The sequence below is a fragment of the Stegodyphus dumicola genome, chromosome X2 (genome assembly GCF_044657685.1).
Source record: "Stegodyphus dumicola isolate Sdum_Otavi_A_Nest chromosome X2, ASM4465768v1".
Taxonomy (NCBI): Eukaryota; Metazoa; Arthropoda; class Arachnida; order Araneae; family Eresidae; genus Stegodyphus; species Stegodyphus dumicola.
The window spans coordinates 186,141,601-186,165,300 of NC_140781.1; the positions used below are offsets into that span (position 1 = coordinate 186,141,601).

At 36.3% G+C, this 23,700-nt stretch overlaps 1 long non-coding RNA gene across 1 annotated transcript in view; it reads left to right on the forward strand.

Annotated features, from left to right (window-relative positions):
• LOC146992992 (uncharacterized) overlaps positions 1-21,243 on the forward strand; it is a 41,884-nt gene extending 20,641 nt beyond the window's left edge. Inside the window, exon 3 of the long non-coding RNA XR_015038995.1 lies at positions 18,640-21,243. This is a non-coding gene — a long non-coding RNA (uncharacterized LOC146992992). The remainder of the gene's footprint in view (positions 1-18,639) is intronic.
• Positions 21,244-23,700: the final 2,457 nt, after the last annotated feature.

Consider the following 23,700-nt stretch of genomic DNA (forward strand, 5'->3'; position numbering starts at 1 on the left):
AAGAAGAAAATAGGAATCACAGAAACACGTGGTGCTTATCAGCACTGCATGTGGTTATAACTAGATTTTTAATCAGAGTTGCACTGGCCGCCTACTTTTACTGAGCCAGGCTGTCTGATCAAGCATAAAGAAATATTAGCGAAGTTAAAATAGGGAGCGAGGGGCAAATGCACATTACGCTCAAAATCTGAACTTCAAATAATGGAAAGCAACCACTGAACGGATTTTTATACGGAGGGTATAAAAATCCGTTCAGTGCTTGATTTTTATACGGAGGGTATAAAAATCCGTTCAGTGCTTGATTTTTATACGGAGGGTATAAAAATCCGTTCAGTGCTTGATTTTTATACGGAGGGTATAAAAATCCGTTCAGTGCTTGATTTTTATACGGAGGGTATAAAAATCCGTTCAGTGGTTGCTTTCCATTATTTGAAGTTCAGATTTTGAGCGTAATGTGCATTTGCCCCTCGCTCCCTATTTTAACTTCGCTAATATTTCTTTATGCTTGATCAGACAGCCTGGCTCAGTAAAAGTAGGCGGCCAGTGCAACTCTGATTAAAAATCTAGTTATAACCACATGCAGTGCTGATAAGCACCACGTGTTTCTGTGATTCCTATTTTCTTCTTTCTATGTATTTCTTTCTCCTGATGAGGAGGGACCTTTAGCTGCCCTCGAAATCGATTGAGTGTTTCATTATACCTACGCTAAATATAAGGTTGTTTTTTACGGTTTTGATTGTCACATTAGCGTGTTTCTCTTCTAGTCTACTTAACCAAAACTTTATCTTTTCCAATATTTTTCAAATTACATACACCTAACTTAGCTTCTAATGGATTTATTTTTAATTTAATAACTTTCTTAACATCGTCAGAAGAGCAGTTTTCAGAGTCTACAATTAAGCAATAATCCGAAGAAATCCAGGACTTTTCATTAGTCCTCGTGACATCAGATGGCACCACCACACTAGCATAACTAGGTCTTGAAATGGCGTCTTTCAAACTTTCCCTACATGCATCCATAAATTTAACAGCATTGATACGTTCAAAATTCTTATAAATGGGAGATTTCAACTCACCCAGAGCCTGCTTGGCCTCCTCGCGCACCTGTTGATGCATATTGCATTTAGATTGAAGTGCTGATTCAATAATTTTGCAGTGTTTTTCAAGAACATCGTAAAACACGTCATCCTCCGTAGCATATTCATATTAAACCTCGAAAATATGAATTTTGAATTTTTATCACATCATTTATTATCTTTCAATATTTAAGTATGCTAATAATATTACTTATTACTATCTCTCAAACTGGTATAACACTAACTCTCGCCCTTTATGAATTTCAAAATACGCTTCTGCTAAAAATATAAAATTCTGTTCGAAGTGGAAGGATGAATTTAATGAAAAGTGCAAATAGTTATTTATCAGCCGCATAATCAGCCCGTAATTTCAGGTGTTTCTCAACCACTAATCTTGATATTTAAAGAACTAGAGGAAGAACTTTTCGTTTCCTCTAGTTCTTTAAATTTTAGATGCACGTGGCTTAGGGTCGTTGAAAATCCAGTGTCAGTAGCGTGCTCAGTCAAAAGGTCACCACTTTTGGTGGTCGTGTGTGCTTAATGCATGATATAATTAAAGAAAATAAGAGTAGACAATCTCCTATAACAAAAAAATATATTAAATACTAAATTACAATTTAAATTACATTGCAGAGATCAACACAGAGCTCGGAACACAGTTCGTGCTAGCGTCGCGTACAGTTGTGTGACGAGAAGTCTGAGTGAGTAAAGATGTCGCTCTGTTGCTCCGATTAAGAACTGGATTTTACACGTGGCGCCATCTCATGAATAGAAGTTGAAGTATCTGCCGGAACGCCACAGTCCTTTAGTTGGTGAAACAAGTATTATTATGATGTTTCAATTACGATGTTATCCAAATCAAGCAAAAATTACGACGGTAATATTAAAAAAAAAAAAAAAAAAAATACTCTAGATTCGATACCATAATTGTGAAACAATATGGTTTGTATTGTAAGTTTGTGATGAGCTTAAATTTTAGTGACATTTAAATAAGAAACTTATATAAATTTTCAGGATATATTACACAGGATCTGTATGAATATAATGCATCCGAATACTTAACTAAGCAGAGTTCGAAAGGACTAAATTCCATCTTAGTTTCGACTGAAAGCATTCAAGGGGATACAGTCCGAAAGTTTTGTAGCCCTCTCCTTGCATTCACTTCCTGAGAAGATTTCTAGATATACAGATTTTAAATATCTCCATTCTGCCGAAACTAGAGCTACAAATGTTCATGCTTTGTCTGAGAGTGGAACCTGAAGCTTCAAGCTCTTCCCCTCTTATTTGAAATGGCCTTTATTAGGAAAGAAAGTTAAATTAATTACCGTATAATTTTAACACAGAATACTTAAGCTTATTAAAATTTACAATAATGATTTTTATGTACTTCAGATCAGAAATTTATGCAATAATTTCTTGCAAGGTAATCATTTTGCCCAACTATTAACGCGACCGCTTTCTGAGAGTGCCCCGGCATGTAAGTGCCAGCAAATTTTATGTAAGTCAGCAGTGTTCGAAAAGACAGAAACTTCATAAAGGTGCCTCGGCATAAAGTGGTCTGCACCTTATGCATATCAGTTTTTAATGTGAAATAAGCAGCCTCTATAAAGGTACGATCAGTTTTTACTTACGCTGTAGAGACATTAGGTATTTTGGAAGCAGGAAAGATGAAAAATTAGCAATGGGAATCGAACCGCGGACCTCTGGAATATGCACCCAGCGTGCAGACCACCACACCACGAAGGCATGTCAAGAAGGCGGGACCTTATAACGCTTAAACACCATTTTTGAATTTCAGTTTTTTTATTTGCTTTAATGATCAGTTAATTAAACAGGGATTGAAATAAATCTACGACATTGCACAAAATCAGTCTACAGGTGCAGATATCTTAATGGAAAAGCAGCGACTTTTCATACAGCTTTATTAAAAAACTCTTACATAAATTAAAAGTTACATAAATGTGTCTGCATGAAATACTTTAAATTTGCATAAAGGTATCTACATCTTTACTCAGAATCATGACTTTTCGTACCAGAATCGATGCTTTTGTATTGGTTGCAGTGAGCTTGAAGAATAATGCTGGAAGTTGTGCTTCTCCAAAGTGACTTGCAATAACTGCGTTGTTACAAAATATCGATCTTTCATTATACGTCCGCCATCCTTATCCGGCATAAAGTTCCAAAAGCTTAAAACAATATTGTATACAAGCGGGTACAGCATGTGTATTAATTCTTTTTAAAAAACTCTTTTGTGGTACTACTGGGTGGCTCAATATTTTAAACTGCTTCATAATCCGTCTTCCCATACTTTGTTTTATTTTTTGCACTAGCCGCTTGCTCGGCCTGCCGCCTATAACATGCAAAAGAAAAAATATGTATGTAATGATTTTATTGGGGCTAGCTAGTAATCAATAATAACAGAGATGAAGAGCTGCTTTCAGTAGCTTAAATCAGTTTGTTTGTAATGGCACTAGGATTTTTGGTGCTGATAGACGTGAAAAATGAGCGATACCCTCGCTGGAACTCGAACCTCGGACCTCTCGAATACGCGCCGAGCGTGCTCACCACTACACCACGAAGGCATGCTAAGGCTGGAGAAATACCTTGCATACTCCCCCTTTTAAAAGGCGACTGGAGGTTAGAGGACCCAATCACCAAATCCTGGTGGTGAAGAATCCATCCACCACCTTTTTTAGTTCGGGCGCCACTGTAGAGACACTGTAGAATTTTTTTGAATCAGGAAATTGAAGAAATGAGCGGTGCTCTTGCTGGTACTCGAACCTCGGACCTCTCGAATACGCGCCAAGCGGGCTCACCACTACACCACGAAGGCATGCTGGGGGAGAAATACTTTATATGTTAATCAATAACAGCAGCTTAAATTTGAAAGGAAAAGTCGCTTCGCTAAATGGCAAAACACTGGTACATGGAAGATAAAAATAAATTATTTCCGACATTGGCAACACATTTGGTTCAAATTGCTGAATTTTTTTATTAAATTTAAAAGACACCTATTGTTTTACCGACAGCAATGCATTGTTTCAGAATCACTGAATATGTTAATAAAAATTTTATTTTGTTTGCTCAAAATATGACATAACTAAAAAAGAGAAAAAAAATATCGAAATTCAAAATTCGGGCTTCAAAGTACACATGTTGGAATGGAAGATTACATGCTTTCAAAATTTGGTGGCCCTTGGTGTTGCCGCTTTCCCGCAATGCGAAATACATGCATAAATATTCCTCATCATTTAAAGATATATTTAGCATTTTAACGTTTAAGATTTCTAAAAATTTAATATGAGGCGTTTCAGGTGTGTTACGAAAACAGTTTAGAATTTACTGGTAGTAATATCCTGTAGTACATTTCCTATCAAATAAATCACATTTTAAAATGCAGGGAAAATTTTTAAAAATAAGGGAAATGTTTCAATGATGTGTGTATATTTCTGTAAATCAGCAATTTAAGTCGCAGTTTTTTGGATGCACGGAGGAAAAGTTTAAGTTTCAATGAAGCACGTTACTTTAAACTTTTTAAAATCCACGATGTTAACCATTTTTAGACATCACATACATAAGGATGGAATAGCCTATCACCACCTCAAAAGGTGAGGTGTCATCAAAGCTAAGAGGCCCAAATTTTGAAAGCGTCAATGGTAAACATCAAAATTAAGAATCAAAATTACTTAATGAATTTTGAATTCCCCTGTCTGTAGAGATTTGTTGGCCGTGCCAACATCTTTGTTACAACAAAACATAAAGTTATTATTTACATATTTTATGGTACGAATAAGTGATACATTACAAAATATTTAAATACAATGAGCTGTAATATTAATAACAATTATATATTACATACTATTACAGTGTATTCAATATAAAATTAGTAATACAGATTAGCTTCTTTTGAGATTATCTTTTTCCTTTCCGGTGGTTTCTTGATTACCTCGGATCCAGTGTAATTTAGTTTTCGTTTTCGATAGTACTTCTTTTATTTCTATGACATTTTTTTTTAATATATTAAATTTCTCTAATGATTTTAATACACCTCAGCTACTCGTATAAATACTTGCACTATCAATATTTTATTATTTTTAGTCCACTGTAAGGCTTTTATCAGAGCCATTGTTTCAGCCTGATAGACTGAGCATCAATTATCCAGAGAGAAGATCCATCTTTCGATATATGCAGAATCCTGCTCTAGTACCATCTTCATTTTTAGATTTCATCAAAATATAGTTCAATTCCATTATTAAGTGGTGCACATCAGTCCCAACTAAGTTTTAATTCTGCTTTGATGTTTACATCATTTCGATGTTGGTCTTTCGAATTCTCCTTTACAAATACATAAATTGCATAGTTCAAAATCACAGCATCCACTAGTCAATCTCTGAAATGAGCTTTCAGTGTCTAGTTGAATATTCAAGGGAATCACTCCCGCTAGGATTTGAAGTCGATGTTGTGTTATAACTCTGTGTCATCCCTAACAAAGCTTTTCTTTAAACAACATTTGCTTTTTATTTCATTTTAACAGTTGAGTGACTTTCCACTATGCTGAACGAGCAGAGGCTACTATTCTAGCTATTTCTCTTTAATATAATTCTTTAATGACCATTTTAGAAAGTTCAGACATTCAGAATAATTTATTGATAATCTTGTTTGTTTTTGCTTTTAAATAGTCCATGTGTGGCAGCCATGTTAGGTTTTCATTGATCATTATTTCGAGATATTTTATTCTTCTTTTTTTGCTTAATTGTTTTGTTATTCATCTTTATTGTTGGGGCTGTTAAAACTATTCTACGCTTTTTAGTTGTTATATGAATATTGTATTTGATTTCTTCAGAGAGAAGTCTAGTTTACATCTTTGTGCTCAATTTTGTTAAATTTTTGAATTTGTACATGTGTACTTCCAGTTATTATGATTAGAACGTTATCTGCATGAGCTTGTATGTAAACACCATCACCATAATTTAAATTCAGAGCTGAATTCGTAACTATGTTCCAAATCAGGGGACCTGAATTGAACCCTTGTACACAAATTTTTTCTTCAGGTAAAGTTTTATTATACATTTCATATTGGCTCATTCGATCCTTTAGCATACCTGTAATTGTCATATATAGATATACAGGGGTTGGACAAAAATATGGAAACATCTTTAAAAAAACATGTTTCTTTGCTTAATGTGGTGTAGGAAACCCGTTGGCATCCAAAACAGCTTGCAGTCTTCTCGGAATGGATAAATACAGTTCCTGCATGTTTGCCAAGGAAATATTATACCAGTCTTCCTGCAAAACGGTGGCAAGTTCAGATAACGATGTTGGCGGTGGATAACGAGAACGCACTTTCCGTTCCAATGTAGACCACAAAGGTTCGATAATATTCAGGTCTGGTGACTGTGGTGGCCAGGGGAGATGGGACAACTCATCCTTGTGCTCAGAAAACCAGTCCTGGACAACGTGAGCTGTGTGAACAGGGGCTTTGTCGTCTTGGAAGACACCATTACCATCGGGGAACAAAGTTTGTACCATGGGATGAACTTGATCGGCCAAAATGTTCACATGAGTCTTGGCAGTCATGTGCCCTGACACAGTTATCATGGGGCTAGCAGAGAACTACGATATGGCTGCCCAAACCATAACAGAACCCCCGCCATGTTTCACTCTTGGCAACAAGCAGTCTGTATTATAGGCTTGAGATGGTGTTCTCCAGACGTAAACTCGGTCAGAAGTGGGAAACAATGTGAAAGAAGACTCGTCAGACCATATTACTCGCTTCCACTGCTCTATAGTCCAGGCTTTTATGACTTAAACACCACCTTTTCCTGTTACGGGCATTAGCATCACTGATGAGTGGCTTCTCAATTGCAGCACGGCCAGCAATTCCCTGTTTATGAAGCTCCCTTCTAATTGTTTTGGTACTCACAGGGTTCGGTAACACAACATTCATTTCAGCAGTAACTTTTGCAGCTGTGGTCTTCTTATTTTTCGTCACAATTGCCCTTAATGATCGTCTGTCACGATCTCTCAGGACACACTTTCGTCCGCGCTGTGATTTAGCAGATGATGTTTTTCCGCTTTTCAAATATGCGGAATAAATCTTCGATACAGTACCTCTTGAAACACTAAACACCTCGGCTACCTTGCTTACGGAAGCACCTACCATACGTGCTCCAACAATTTGACCACGTTCGAAGTCTGTTAACTCTGACATAATGCAATGACAACCTCACATAACAGTATTCCGACAACAACTGAACTGTTCAGTACATTTACGAAGTTGTATAGGTGGCGTCAGTAGTCAAAAACGCCAGCGCCACCTACATATTTCATTAAAATCAATCTTTCTTTTCAAACATGCATTTCACAAGGTGTTTCCATATTTTTGTCCATCCACTGTATATTTCCAGGGCAAAGTAACTTCTTTAATTATGTGAGGAAGAAAGGCCTCGATATTAATGAATGCGCTTTTAATGTTCTAAGATATAATACCTATATATTGTTTATTTGTTCTGTTCTCTTCCAATAATATGCATTATATCTCTAATTGCGTCTACCGTGCAGACTGCAGGCGTAAACTCATATTGTAAATGGCTAAGATTATTATCTGAGTACAAGAAATAACTTAATTTTGTAATTACGAGCTTATCTTTACTTCACGCATTTAATAAACAGAATGATCTCTTGGAATCTGGTGCATCTCTCTTCTTTCCGTGTTTGGAAAATAAGACGAACCTCGCTGTCTTCCAAAATTTTGGGAAGATTTCACTTTTGTAAACTTCATTAAATAATGCAGTCATAAGTTCAGTATTAGAAAAAGAAAAAAAAAAAAAAAAACCTCAAGAACAATATCTCATGGTAGCTTGTTAATACCCGGGGCCTTTTCCCGGTTCAGGGATTTAATGGTGTTTTCCATCTCTTGTTTTGTAAAAGGTGTGTCCTCTGGGGCTCCCTACGTTTTCCTTGCTTGTAGTGTAATTTGTTTGACCCTTCTGGCAGCGAGTCTTTTGGAAAATGATTCTCTAATAGCAGACTCATAGGCTTGTCCAGGTTTTGAGTTTTCGAGCCATCTGGCATTTTGATTGATTTTAGTAGGATTGGAGTCTGGATGTTCTCCTTTTCAATATTATAGTGAACGTCAGATGGAGAGTTAGCACAAATTTCATTTAAGTGGGCTCTCCATGAGCTTCGTTTCGCTCGTAATAGCTCCTTTTTGTATGTAGATAAGTCTCATTTATAGATTGTCTTCTAGTTTTCTTGTAAGGTTTCGTCTCAAATACATTTTTGAAAACGTCTTCTTGCTGCTTTTTACTTTATTTCTCATGATTGATAATGCTGGGATACACCAAGGTACTCCTTTATGTTGTATGGTAACTATATCACTATATCATTTGTAGGAAAAGAGACATCACATATCTCCCGTATTTTCTTCATCCATTTCCGAATTAATTTGTTTAAGTCCACTACACCTAGCAACGTTCTTGGATTTATATTTCAACTCTGTGAAATTTTCTTTTAAGCTGAGCCAATCCACTTTCTATAAACTGCACCTTCTTCTTAACTTAAGAGGAACTTTTGTTGGACATCTTTCGAAAGTGACATAAAAGTGATCAACGCATATTCCGCTTTCTAAAACCGTCCAGTCCTTTATAAATAAAGTGTCTCGAGCCCGTTACAATCATATTAATCCAGCCGAAAACCCGATTGCAACAGTACGTCGGGAGGCTATCCGGGTCATTCTCCACATATAATCCAATGGAAATAATAAATTCGCTTAATAGTTAATCACGAGGATCTTCAAATTGTGAACTCCAAAGTTCACTTTTTGCATTGAAATCACTTATTGTAATATCCATTGAGGAGGAAACCCTCAAGCTCCCGCAGCAATTCCGTCAGTTCAGCCAGATACATAACCTGAGAACTACAGCAATTCATTATTGTAAAGCGTTTTTGTTCCAGTTTCATATTTGCCGCTTTTATATTTCTTGTGGCATGGCTAAGTATTAAATGTAAGTTCGGATTTTGTACTATTATCAATACTCAAGGCGCTAAGTTTGTATGGCATATTAGTTTACAATGAATTGGAAAACCTGATGGTACCCCATCAATACAAAATGGCTGTTGAGCGAAGGCCAAATCACAATTTTCTAATTCGACTTTAAAGCTGCACTGTAGCAGCTTGAAAGCCTGCTACGTTTATCTGAGTTGCTCTTATTGAATTTCGAATTGAGCTATTATCTATAATTAATTCTTTTTCTTAATTCATCTATTTCTACCTGCCTTAGCGGACAGCTTTTTAAAAAGCTGGAATGATTTCAATATAAATGTCATAGTGGCATTTCATTCAGAACAATTTACGAACTTCGGTTCTTGATTTTTCACAGTTCCTGAAATTATGGCCAGTTTGTCAACATTGGATACCAGCCTCTTCCATTTAACAATTCTTTGAAATATGTCTATATTGGAAGCATTTTTAGCACTGAGAAGGTCTTATATATTGTTTTAAACTGAAACACTCCTACATCAAAGAAGCTTTCCTAATCTTAATGATGATTTTGAAGACTTCAGGAGAAGTGTCTATTACCCAGAGATTTATTCCTTTTGCTTCATTGGAAACTTGATATTGATGAAATTCTCACGCTTTCAAATCCTTTCTAGAGACATCCTCGAGAAGGTTATACTTCTTGGTAGTCTTATTAGATTCTCGGTAGTATTTTTTGAGGATTTTAATTTGAATCACAGCCTTCAATTATAAGGCTTGATCTTGGATTCTACAATTTCTATATCCTTTTCTTTACTTGTCTCAGTTAATAGGGCTCTGTATGAGACCTGTTTTAAACACTTATTCCAATTTTCAACTTTGTGGCATCAACACTTTTCAAAGGTTTCGTTTTGACATTTTCCTGTTTATTTCTCACTGATGTGAGGTAAAAGATAGTGATATATTGTTTTGCAGAATTTCCTATTAGGAATACGTTCCCGTGTGGGATGTTTAACTTTGTCTGCATAAGTCTCTTTATATTTTTGTTCTGTAACATGAAGTTTACGTTCAAGTCTTGTCATCTGAACACATTGATCAGTAAGGAGATTAAACATCAACTGAAATAGATATCGAATATCTGATGCTATTTCTTTTACTAACATTTTAGGATTTATTTACGAGTATAGTCTCTAGATTTGTTAGGTAGGCTAAAGCCTTTTTTAAATAATCATTTGAAATGCATATCAATTGAATATGTGCTAGTATTTGCCATATTAGCGGTAGGGTGTTGGCCAAACTGGTACCTTGAGCTTCATACCAGGTCGGCAATAGTAGGCAATTTTAACTCATGCTTTTCAACCTCAGGCGAGGGAGCCGTCCGCCTATGCCAAGGCTCGCACGTTTAACTCCTGTAGGGAACGAGTGCTAAAATTCAGTGAAATTCCGTTTAAAATTAAAACAGCAACTTTATTTGAAAATCACGTTTCTATAAAATAGCTCTTCAATCATAATTATATCACATTCCTTCTCACGGTGGTCCAAGTTCAGACACAGCAAGAATGGCAAATTTCTTGACAGCAGAAGCCGCATGTTAGAATTCAAAAATATTCAAGATCCGCAATTAGCTATTCATAGAGCTGCAACTAGATATCTATACAGTTTCAAAAGTAGTGAAACAGTTTTTGAATAGTAGGGAACCTTAGGTAAATTAATAAGGATGTCTCAATTTTTACAAACGTAATAAGTTTATTTATAACTACAGTCAAAAGTCTTTAATCTGGACTCGTCGGGACTTCGGCGATTCCAGATTATCGATTTTTCCGGATTATAGATTATCAGTTTAAATCTGGTAAGATGGCATGCAGAAATTATAAAATTAAAAATATGAAACCGTAATTTATAAAATAATGAGCAATTATGATCTAAAGGGTATCAAAATTTACAAAAAAAGAAGCTTAATATTTATTTGTTTACTTTATTAAACATTTCTTTCAACTCGCGCATGCGTAAAGCATACATTACACATAGCCGAAATTAGAAAATTGCAACTAGAAAACTATTTGATTTGTATTCGTGATATTTATAATGACGAGGAATTTGATTTAAATCATATCAAAGACAGAGTACATCAAGATGAAATACTACATTTAGTAAGGAATTATAAGCTGAATAAAATAAAAACATCTGCCCTGAAGATAACGATAAGTGCTGACATATCAACTTCCAGTTCACTGCGCGCCGCGACGTCCCCCCCCCGCGTGAAATTGATAAACAGATTTCGGAACGGTTAGATAAACAAACGATATGCCTTTATCCATTTTTTGTAGCAATTTCACTTTTTGTTTGATGGACATCGAAACATACTTTCGTTTTGTAGATCCTTCGGGAGCTCCAGCATCGGAAATTCTATTTGACATAATCGAAAGTTCAAGCTTACTTTTATAAAATTGCTCTTACAGTCTGCAAAAAATAATAAGCTGGATCCAGTTCGAAGATTAAGGAACAGCGCAATCATCAACATTAACTGAAATAGATAATTAGATAATTTTAGCTTATACCGTCCGTTATACATCAAACGCGCACCCGAAAACGTATTCTGCACTTGTGCAGACGCATATGCGCAGTCGTAAAGGTCTCGCGCGCACGCGTAAACGCCTATGCGCATGCGCAGAAAGATTTTAGCTTTGAGGTCCGGATTATAGATCATTCCGGATTATGGGTGTCCGAATTAACGACTTTTGACTGTATAAATAATTCTTTCAGAATCTGTGTTCATGAAAGTATTCTCGTATGATGTACAAACTTTAAACTTTGTGCGATATACTCAACACTCATATTTCAAATAAAAAGAATACGAATTTTTTTATTGTCAGATTTCCTGCCCCTGAAAGTAATTCCGAACTAGTTCCAATAGGAGTAATTTTTTTTAAAAGGAATACGTAGTCGTGTTTATTATATTTAAAAAAAAATTTCGTGTGTGTAGTGGTGTTTCCGATACTTAATAAAAAATCGACAGAAGAAGAAAGCAATAATTCGAAAAGCAGAAGTTGGTATTCTTCCGTACTTTTAATCAATACAAGCTCCTGTGAAAAGAATAAAAAAAAAATGCAATGGAACAGTTTGCCTTGCGAAGAAAATGCAACTCAAGATATGAAAGTTGTTAATATTGTTATGAATTTTGTATGTATGTAAATAATTTAGTAAAATTATATGTGAAACTGTAGTATGTTTTGTATAATATAACAAGGAATGTCTGAAGAGAGAGAAGCTCTGACGGAATAATAAGATTACAGAGGCAAATCTATTTTAAAGTAAGATAAATGGCTATCTCGCTAAATTAGCGAGATATCACTAAGCTGACGATGGTTTTGGCGCCTAATTTTTATCGAAAAGAATTGCAAAACTTGGCGACCATTTGACGATACTTTGGTCCAGTCCCAATATAACTGCAACTCATACTGTCATTGGATAACTGTAATTGATCCCTATATGTAACTGCAATCGTAGCCGCCCAGACGGTATAGTGGTTAAGGGAACCTACTGCGGTACCGAAGGGCCCGGATTCGAATCTCAAGTTAGGCATAGATGTTTGCAAAGGTATAGTGGCTGTGCGGCATGGTGGCACTCTAAATATGCGGCGAGCCGAATAGTGATAAGGGAACAGGTTTGGGAGACCCTCGGATTCGTGCACCTAGGGTTCTCTCCTTTAAAATTGGCTGCAGAAGTCAGCGAAGTCGTATTGTCACCTGTACGGTGCTCAAGTCTCTTGCCAACTGCAGGCGCAATCTTGCTGTCCTTGCTACGATGAATTTCGTGGGCCTGTTCTGATGAAACTGTCAGACGAGTGAGATATGTCACAACACACAACAACTGCAATCGTCTACAGTCCCTATGTAGAATTTTAAACGTATATGCCTTCCAGTAATTTCGAGGAATGGAAGATAGTAAAGATTTCTCAGCGGTCGGGGATAAACTACATGAGCAGGGAGAGAGCATCATTCCTCAGGTTTTAGTTTAGAGTTAAATTCGTAGTATTGAGAGATCTTCTCGCGAGCTTCGCTCTAGTGCTTTGCATTGAGTTTTATTTAACTTTCTTAGTAGTTTCAAGTGGTAATCATTGACAGTACTCTACCATACTGAGAAGAATTATACGAGAACCTTTGTGGAAAGTTCACGAAGTGTAAAGTGCTTCTTTTCAAAAAAACATTATCAAGCTATCATCGCTTCTGAGTGCATTACGAACACATTCGCACGTAACAATTTTTGGTATCAGAAGTGGAATTGAATGCAGCTGACAAGAGCGATGGAGTAGTAGTTAACACAGCTGGTGGTGGCCATCGCTGCATTCATACAGATATGAAAGCGGTCTAAGAAGAGATCAAAGCAGGTCAACAGCAGATGAAATTAAATCAACAGAAAATGAAACGAGAAATTAATGCCATAATAAAAAACATATTCGAGGCTATGGAAGGCAAAATTGACACGGCTGAAAATAAAGTTACAGAAATCGAGGAAAGAATTTCTGCTGTCAAGCAACAGTCCGGAGATACAGTTTCTGTTGTCGAACAACAAATCGGTGATACATTTTGCAGCTATCGTTAAGGAAGTTGACAGCTTGAGGACATCCATAATGACAGTTGGTCACAATTCTGCCGCCTTTAAATTCGTACATATGCCAACCCGACCCTTTCTAAAGCTATCCACATATGATAGGAAGACTTCCTGGCAAGTGAAGAAGACAGTTTTCTCTAGTGGCATACGCAATGGGATAGGATTCGGAAACTAAAGGCTTCCGTCTCCCCGCTTCTCTGAGAGCAGAGGATATCCTTCAAACTCTGCCAAAAAGAAACAAAAAAGCTTAGACTTCGAAGGTCTGTCCGGCGCCCTGAAGCTCCGTTTTGGCCAAACGTGTTTAGAACACTATAGCAGGTAATATTATCTCGCTAACACAAGCCCACGGAAGCACTTCAGGAGCTCTCCACGAATGTTGAAAGGCAGTCTTTTGCCGCCTTTTCGGACTGCCCAATAGAAAGAAGGGACATCATTTCCCCGGAGTACTTCATCTAATGCATACGGGATCCTGAGATACAGAATGCGCTGCGAATGGCGAATGTTAAGGTCTAAAACGCGCTCTAGTGTACGCCATGAAATTTGAGGCTGCTCAGCAAGCAACTTGCAGAGACCGCCATTCAATCAGAGCTGCTCAAATCCAAGAGCCAGTGGATCAAGTGACTACTTGTCTAAAGTATTTAATCAGGCAAATCAATGGCTTGAGGTGGAATGGGAGAGAAAGCCAACCGTCCCTAAATTCCTGAAACTGCGGTGGTGAAGGCCACATACTAAAGAACTGCAGAACATAAAATAAAACTGCTCCCCAACAAGAATGCAGGAAATTAACTAGTGGCCATTTCGCGGAGCTAAGGTTGGCAGATAATGAGAAGCCCGATTTTATAGCACTTCGGATTTCTGCAATGAATGGCGGCAGTAATGGACTCTTCATTATGGAACATATAAATGGAGCTCCTTGCAATATGGCGATCGACACTGGAGCCAATGTTATCATCATTCAAAATGATTTGGCTCAAAAACTGGAAACTAAAATCCTCTGAATCATCCTCCCTGCGTTACTCTCCAGATAAAATCGACATCAATGGAAAGTTAAACATTAGCCTTTTCCCGGTGGCTGGGACTTATATGTCCCACGCATTGACTATATTAAATAATGCTCAAGAATTTTAAGACCACTTTAGAGACTTAAAATTTGCTGAATAAAGTGGAATGGGAGATGGACACATCGTTTTTCACTATTTTTTTTTTGCCTAAATACTTGTTAATGTCAATAGACCGCGGGAAAAGGTTAACATCACATTTGGAAGTACTGACTGCCATCACACGACATATGTGGCAGACCTCTGCACACTCGGATCAGGCTTTCTAAGGAAATGTAATTATTCTTTGCACTTCAGAAATAAAGAACTGCCTTTGAGGACATAACACTGTTTGGAATTAATGGCGAAGGAGCTAAATACGTCCGTCAAATCAGAAATTAAGACGATATTACAGTACCAGCAAGACCAGAAATTTTACTCCCTGGGATCCATGGAGATAAACAGAAATTTTCGTTACGGCATAATGTAATAATAATCCCAAGAATAATAGCCAAAAAGGAGTACTAGTAACCTCGGCAGTCGTCAACCTGTCTAGGACAATCATCCGCTGCGTTTTGCCAATGTAACTGATAAGGCGAATGTCATTAAGAAAGTTAAGAAAGGCAAAGTTAGGCAGTTGGCAGCCACCAGTATGTACTCTACTGACATGCACTAAATTCATCAGTAGCTCTCATGAGTCTGTGTCTTCAGACAGCATAACATGGGAGTTATAGCAGAGTGCATATCTAAGCGATGAAGAGAGCAGTACTGGTGAATATGTCAGTCTAGAATTTCAAGTTGTGTTCTCATGCATATCTTCTGACGTAGGTCGAACAAGTTTGGCTCAGCTAAGAATTCATACGGGAGGCCATTCATTAATCAAGCAACATCGAAAACGCCTACCGATTCCTAAACAGGAGAGTGTAGGAAAACTTCTAAAGGACGTGTAAGAAAGCGACGTTATAGAGCCTTCAGAAAATCCTTGTGGCTTTTCTATATCCTGCTCGAAAAGAAAGACAGTTCAACCAGATTTTACATTGAATATCACAGATAGAACTAGATTACGAAGAAAGGAAGCTACCGTCTTCCTAGAATTGACGATATTTTGCACACTTTTTCTGGAAGCAAGTGGTTTTCGACACCTGATTTTAAGAGTTGATATTGGCAGGTAGATTTACGCTGTGATGACCGAGAAAAGACGGCATTTCCTACCGGACAAGCAGTTTGGCAGTTCAAGGTGATGTCGTTTGGATTATGTAATGCGCGGGCAACGTTCGAACGCCTTATAGAGACCATGTTCAGAGGTCTTTCCTACGAACTCTGTCTGATATAGTTGGATGACATCATCATTTTCGGGAAGCGTTTTGAAGATCATCTAGAATATCTTAGAAAGATGCTTCAGAAACTAAAAGGAGCCAGTCTGAAGTTGAGTTCCGTTGAATGTAAACTATTCTGACAGGAATTGACTTAACTTGGGCTATGTCATCTCTGCCGCAGGTGTGTGTGCGTGTATAGATCCGGAAAAGTATCAGCAGTTAACGACTGGAGGTATTCTGAAAATGTCCATCAAGCCGGCAAGTTTCTTAAGGCTTTGCAGTTACTATAGGAGATTTGTGAATGCCTCTTCTTCCATCGCAGGACCCCTTCACAAGCTGACAGACAGCAAGCAAAAGTTCTTGTGGACAAAAGAATGTGGGGATGCGTTTAACAAATTGAAGGAGGCTTTAACATCCACTCCAATCCTGACTTATCCTCAGCTCTAAATACCATTTGTTCTTAATACGGATGTAAGCAAGGTCAGTGTCGATGCTGTTTTCTCCAAAGAAATAAATGGTCAAGAACGTGTCAACGTGTCATGGCATCCTGCAGTAAGTGTCTATCTAAACCTGAGAGGACATACTGTGTCACCAGAAAATAGTTGCTCACCATAGTTAAAGCCGTATAACGTTTACATCTTTATGTGTACGGCAGAAAATTTCTGCTCCGCACAGATCATGAGTCGTTGACCTGACTAGAAATCCCGAAAACTAAATAGCCAGATGTACACAGACATTCCAGTAATATGACATAAGTACCCTTCATAAGAAAGGATTGTCATACGGAAACGCTGACGCCCTGTTTAGAAGACTGTACCCAGTAAGCTGCCGAAATGTTTCCAGGGTCGAAGCGAAATACGAGCTGGTTAATCCTGTCGAATGTCAGCTACAACTTCAACATCCGTGGATCGAGACGCATGAAGTGATAAAGAAGTCAGGAAAGACCAGCTGGAAGACGGCGGCATTAAACCCATAATGAATTATAGGACTCTTCAAATAGGAAACCTACCTGGCTAAGACAAAACAACATTGGGCTAAGATTCAATCCATATTCCTTGTACCGGAAGTTCGAATGGGATGATGGAAAAACTTTCCGATGGCAGCTGATACTTCCAAGATCCCGAATCTAGAATGTCATTAAGGAATTACATAGCAGTCCGACGGAAGGCCACTTCGGAATAATGAAGGCCTTGCATAGAGTTCAAAAGCTTTTCTGTTAGAGTAATGCAAGGGCTAACGAGCAAAAGTGACGCCCATCTTGCGATGTTTGTGCAGGCTGCAAAAGACCGAAGAAACGCAGCCGAGGGAAAAGCTTCAGCGTTACAATATGGAAGCCACCTTTTTGAACACATTGCTTTCCATATCCTCGGACCTCCATCATGATCTGCTAATGGCAACAAATTCATCCTTGTTGTCATTGATTACTTCACAAAATGGCCTGAAGCGTAGCCTATTCCTCATTACAAGGCTACCAACACAGCTAATATATTGATCAGCAGTAGATTTCCGGTTTGGAGTGCCTCTTCAGTTACTTTCCGTTCAAGGAAGGAATTTTATCTCAGCTGTGGTTAAAACCCTCTGTAAACTACTCCGCATAGACAAAACCAAAAAACTACACACTTACATCCGCAGTTAGACGGCCTTGTAGAGAGGTTTAATCGAACTAGCCTTAATAACCTCTCTCTGATGGTTTCCAGAAACCAACAGGACTAGGATGAGAAGTTACCTCTGTTGTTACTGGCCTATCATAGTTCTGCTCATGAGACTACCGGTTATTTCCCATCCCAGATGCTCTTTCGTCGGGAACCTTCGTCTGCTTTGTGATAGCTTGTTTGATAGCCCTTCGGATGCGCCTTCATCACCTGAGGAGTACATTCAACATCTCCAAGTAGGGTTTCAACTCATGCAAAATTTTGCACGAGGGCAAGTCAGTTTGGAATCGGAGAAGAGAAAGACCCGATACAACACAAGAGCTAAAGGACGTCGATTCAATGAAGATGACAAGGTATAGTTATGAAATTCGATTTGACGGAAATGACTTTCTTCTATACTACTATAATCTTGGGAACAAATTCCTAAACAGGCTAAACTACGTCGTTGTTCGGATCCATAAGTCATGAATTTGTAAGCCTAAAATCGTTCACTACGATAGTCCCCTTACTCTGGCCATAGTATGTAGTCGCCATAGCGTATATAATATAAACAGTCTACTAAGACCACGGGCCTATTTGTATATATATATATTTGTAAGTTTACTGGTTTATTTATTGCTTAACATTTGATTTCTTTTATGTTATTTACTGAAATTATTGTTTTAATAGTGCATTGATTTTAATTAGCTTAGGATTAGGATCCAACCAATGTAATATAGTATAATGATTTACTTTTCATGTGTATTGATTTTTGAAAACGTCTTTAACCTTTTGGAGCGACAGCTCTTGGTAACTTTTAGGCGAGCTTTCTACAATTTTCATTATATATTATGTACATAGGTACAAAATCGTTCAGTTTATGAATAAGTGCCTCATCATAAAAATTTTAAAAACATTTTTTAATGCTATATATTTTATAAACGTATTACCAATGCAATTAAAATAATGATGTGTTGCATATTTTTTTAGGTGTTATGCTTGGGATATTAAAGCAGAAAATTCTTCACATTTGATGATTGTTGGACGGAAATCTAGCGGAAGAGAATGATTTCTTTAACAGGATAATATTAATTTAGGGGCGATAGAACGAGTGTTTATATATTTCTTAAGAAAAGTTAAAAATTATCATCAACAAATCTTATTAAAATTTTGAATTTGTTTTGTATGAAATTTCATAATTAAAGTTGTTATTTTAATTCTTATTACTGGCATATGACATACAAATAATATTGCATTATGTGTTATGCACATAGGTGCAAAATCGTTCATGTGCGCATGGTATTTATATATTTTAATACAATTATATGGTATTTTATATATTTTAGTTGCATGCAAATTTTTTTTAAAAAATCTGTTTATTTTTCACTGAAACAAATTAAACATATTTATCTTATACTGCTATGATTGAAATTACGCTGCTTTTAAAAATAGAATTATTTTTTTGCCTTTTTGATTTTTCACGTTAATATTTGTAAAAAGACTTTCCAATACTGGATATAAAAGCATTAATATATCGCATTTTTATGACTTGCATATTGTTACACTTGAAAGAAATGTATAGTTATTTTTGTGTTAAAAACACACATCATATTATTATGTGTTTGTCTGAAACCTAGATTTTTATATTTTGAAAGTATTCTCTTAAATAAAAGGGACTACATCGCAGTGAAATTGATAATTGACTCAAGAAATGCAAAATTATGTCATTAAGGTTTCATTTTAAATAGTTATTTTTAAGTGATTTAATTAAAAATTTGTATTTCAAATATTTTCTTTGAATGTGCACACTGAATTAACACATGCAGTACAAGTTCTACTGTTTATAAGTTAAGTTTAGCAGGTGTTCTAGTATTAGTTTTTTTTTAAATACGATAAGAAAAGTCCTAAGGTCCTGTAATATTCAAGCTATTGTAAGATATCAAAATACACCCTAAAAATAAACTGCATCTACTATTTTAAATGCCTTTATACAGACGTAGTTATACTAGGCTGTACTATGTACAGAAGTACTTCCCTATAATTCTGAGATACTTCTACACTGAACCTTATACTGAGATTTTTAATTGCATTGAGATTTTTCTTAACTGAATCCCGATGCGAAAGGTCCTCACATCTATTTTTAACCTTTTGAAGAAAAACGGTACTTTTCCGTTTCGCTCGCCAAGCAGACTTTGTTGGCGACAGCATACAGTATACACATAAAAAATGTTAACAAAGGCTAGTTTTAAGAATTTTTTATTTTGAAGGCATAAACATTTTAATATGGTTTAAAATTTTGTAAAAAGCCAATAAATTTGTAAAAGGGCATTAATTTAAGAATTTACTATGCTTTCATGGTTCAACATCCTTATTCGCTGGTTCGTATCCCGTGACCCCAAGTGATCTTATCTCACGTAAACTACGCTACAAAAATCTAATTCTCTCAGTATTGATCTACATTAATTTCAAGTTAAATCTTAAATTAAATCTTATGGAATACAAGTTTAAGTGCAAGAATTATTTCAATTCGTACGAATAGCTTACTCAATTATTCAATTATGTAAAACCGCAGTGCTTTACTTCGCTAGAGCATTCTAATTAGATTTGATGAATTTAACCCTTGATTTTGCTTTTTCTATATTTTCGCCTTCGAGTGAGTGGTATGATTGCATCCTAATTAATTACCGCGAATGGTCTTAGGGCATAAATTTTAACTAGTAAAAATTCTATGTAATTGTATGCCAGTATTGAACGAAACAATCAATCTGGTAAGAAATGGCTGCGACTTGTTTTGAAAATAAAAGTTAAAAGGTTACCAGCGAAGATATTCCGTTTGGCATCAGTTGTACCATTACTGGCGGGTTTATCGTTTGCGCCGGCAGAACGGAAAAGTACCGAAAAAACTAATAAAGTTCATATTTCTCATTTTGTGTTGCTATTTATTAACTGATGCTACTTAAATTTTGCTTTTATCATCTGATATTATAATTTGTATTGTATGTTTAATTCTTTGATGTCAACTGATAACGGAATTAGGCACAATTTAACTGGGACTTCTAAATTTGAATTTCCTGAAAGCAGTGTCTATTAATGACAGTTTTATCAGCCATATGTGACAAACATGAATTCTAGTTTCACTGCTTATAAATAAAACCTAAAAGATTTATAAGAAGACATATTCAAAGCATGCTCCTCAAGATTTTGTAAATCAGTTTATAAAAAACAACCATGTCAATAAAGCATACTAATTATTTTTCTGAATTTAAGAAACTGCATATTTAATTTTACATGTTTTTATATTAATTGATAAGATTTATCATAATTAAAGATAGTTTTTAATTTGTAAACAGTGAATGGAAGATTACTAATTTGGGAATTTGCTTGTGGATTTCAGATTTAACAAATGGTTTACAGAAAATTTGAAACCACTCTGAAGTTCGTAACAACCTTTAACGTTGCAAAATACCAACATTAAAGGTTATTCATTCACACTAAAATTCAGTAAAGGTTATTCAGTTCAACTGAAGGTTGTGTCTTCACAATAATTTAACAGAAAGGAATTTTCTGTTATATATTTTAGATAATATTTCTGTAAAAAAGATTTATGAATGTACCTACAAAGAGGAAAAAAATTAAAAAATTCTTTTCTCTTGTTAGTTAATGCTATTATTTATGTGGTATGATATGTGAACTGAAGTTACAGAAATTTATAAAACAAATTGTGGAATTCGATCATTTTTGGCTATCAAAGAAATGTTATGTGCCATTAATTAATGAAATTCTGGTACATCTTGAAAAGGATAAAAATTGACAGTTAGTTCTCATATAAGTAGATAATTAAAATAACGAACTCTGTAGGTTTGGTTTGGTTTGGTTTATTGAGATTACGGCAAAGCTCGCTAGGGCTATCTGCATAAGGGGAGGGATGCCTTCGTGGAGGACTTTCTAAGGGGAACTGACTCGTATACACGTTACACATGGGGAAAACCATGAAAACGCCCATGCAGCCAGCCCGTTCGCGGGATTCGAACCTCACGAACTCTGTAGACATTGCGTATTGTGAGGAAATGTGGGAGAAAAAGACAGAGAATTTGAATAACAGTTAAAGTGTAGTGCTTGATGAAATGAAAAATGTTTAAAATTTATCTGCATCTAAACCTAATAGACGTAAAGCGAATTATCGCCATGTCTGAAAATAACTAGAGAATCTTGGAAAGGTTTAAAAATTAACCTTTTTATTTAAATTTGAACTCTGAACATAAATGCACGTTCTTGTGCTAAAAACGTCAACCACAACTCGTTGCGATGCAACTGAAGTGACAATCAAATTTCCATTTGAAAAAGTAGAAAAGTATTCAAAGACTACACAATTAAATTTAAATCTAAGCTAGCTTAGAACTTCTAACCAGCGTATCAGATTCAAATATCGGCAGCAATAACGTAAAGTCGAATAATTACGAATAAAACAAAACTGTATGTACAGGACCTCGATAATTTTACATTCGTCTGGGGTCGAACCTGGCATAATGCATTCACAAAACTGATTAAATCCATCATGCTGTAGAGCTCGTTGCGCTTCAGATTCAGTCTATACCTGCTTTGACAAGTGAGAACAAAGTCCATGTCGCTTTGTCAGTGAGTAAAGTAACTAATAAAAAATATAGTAAAAGAAAAACAGTAAATATATACATACACTACCGCCTGGAGTTTGCCTTATAATCTAAAAGCTTCAGCTTAAATAGTATCTAACTGGTTTGCATTCTGATGGGTAACGGAAAGGAGAATTTATTGTACGGACTGAAAGCACAAATAACTGGTTAGTTTCATGACTTTACAGATTTCCCCACTACAATTTAAGTAATTGCAACGAAGGTTTTTAATGACTTTGCTAAGGTTTTAAATTCTAGCCTACACATCAGCCAAATTTTACAAACATGAGTTTAAAAGAATAAAACTAAATTTTAAATTTTACAGAAGATTCACTTCCTGGGCGTAATTTCATGTCCGGTGTCTCCCTAAATTCTTAAAATTTTGCTGCTCAGTGCTTCTCTAAATTCTTGTCGCCAGCCTTAGGGGTGACTATGAAGAATAAATACATCCTCCAACTGCTCGTTCCTCCCGTTGCGTTCACGTATGGATTTGACGATTACCGTAAACAAAAGCGAGATTAGCCAGAAAGCACATGCCACTGATGCGTCCGCGTGCGTCTTTGTACACACCACCGTATGCGTTAATTCCTGTGCTGTAGCGTTGATGGAAAACGAAGGAATGACCGCTTTGTTAACAATCTTAGCGTTACGGATGTCGTTGTAACGTATGTGCAGATACTTCGTGCTATACAATACACTAATTTTCTGACCCAATGTACGTGATGTAACTGTACGATTCTTAACTAGGGTTCGGGGATTGATTCCCGAACTGATTCACCTCACTGAGCGAGTGAACGCCAAAAACGAGCGGTAATTCTAAGAACTCACCCACCGTTTAAGGGAGCTCTTGTTGAAAGCGTACTAGGAAAGTTCGATTTCCATTTTAATGCAGCAAAATAACCATTCCTTTTTTCTTCCCATGTTAAACATGAGTACAATTTTTATCATTTTCCAACTCTTTTAAGTCCAAAATTTTATTGGCTACTTTTCCGTTTTGCCGGCGCAAGCGATAAAGTCGCCAGTAATGGTTTAACCGATGCCAAATGAAATATCCTCACTGGTAACCTTTTACTTTAACTTTTACATTTTCAAAACAAGTCGCAGCGTCATTTCTTATCAGATTGATTGTTTCTTTCAATACTGGCATACAGTTATATAGAATTTTTACAAGAGAGTTCAATTTTATGACCTAAGGCCATTCGTGAGCGGTAATTAAGTCAATTAGGATGCAATCACACCGGTCACCCGATGGCGAAAATATAGAAAAGGCAAAGTTAAGGGTTAAATTCATCAATTATAATGAGAATGCACTAATGAAGTAAAGTACTGCGGTTTGATTTTTTCCGAGTAAGCTATTCGTACGAATTGAAATAATTCTTGCATTTAAACGTGTATTCCAAAT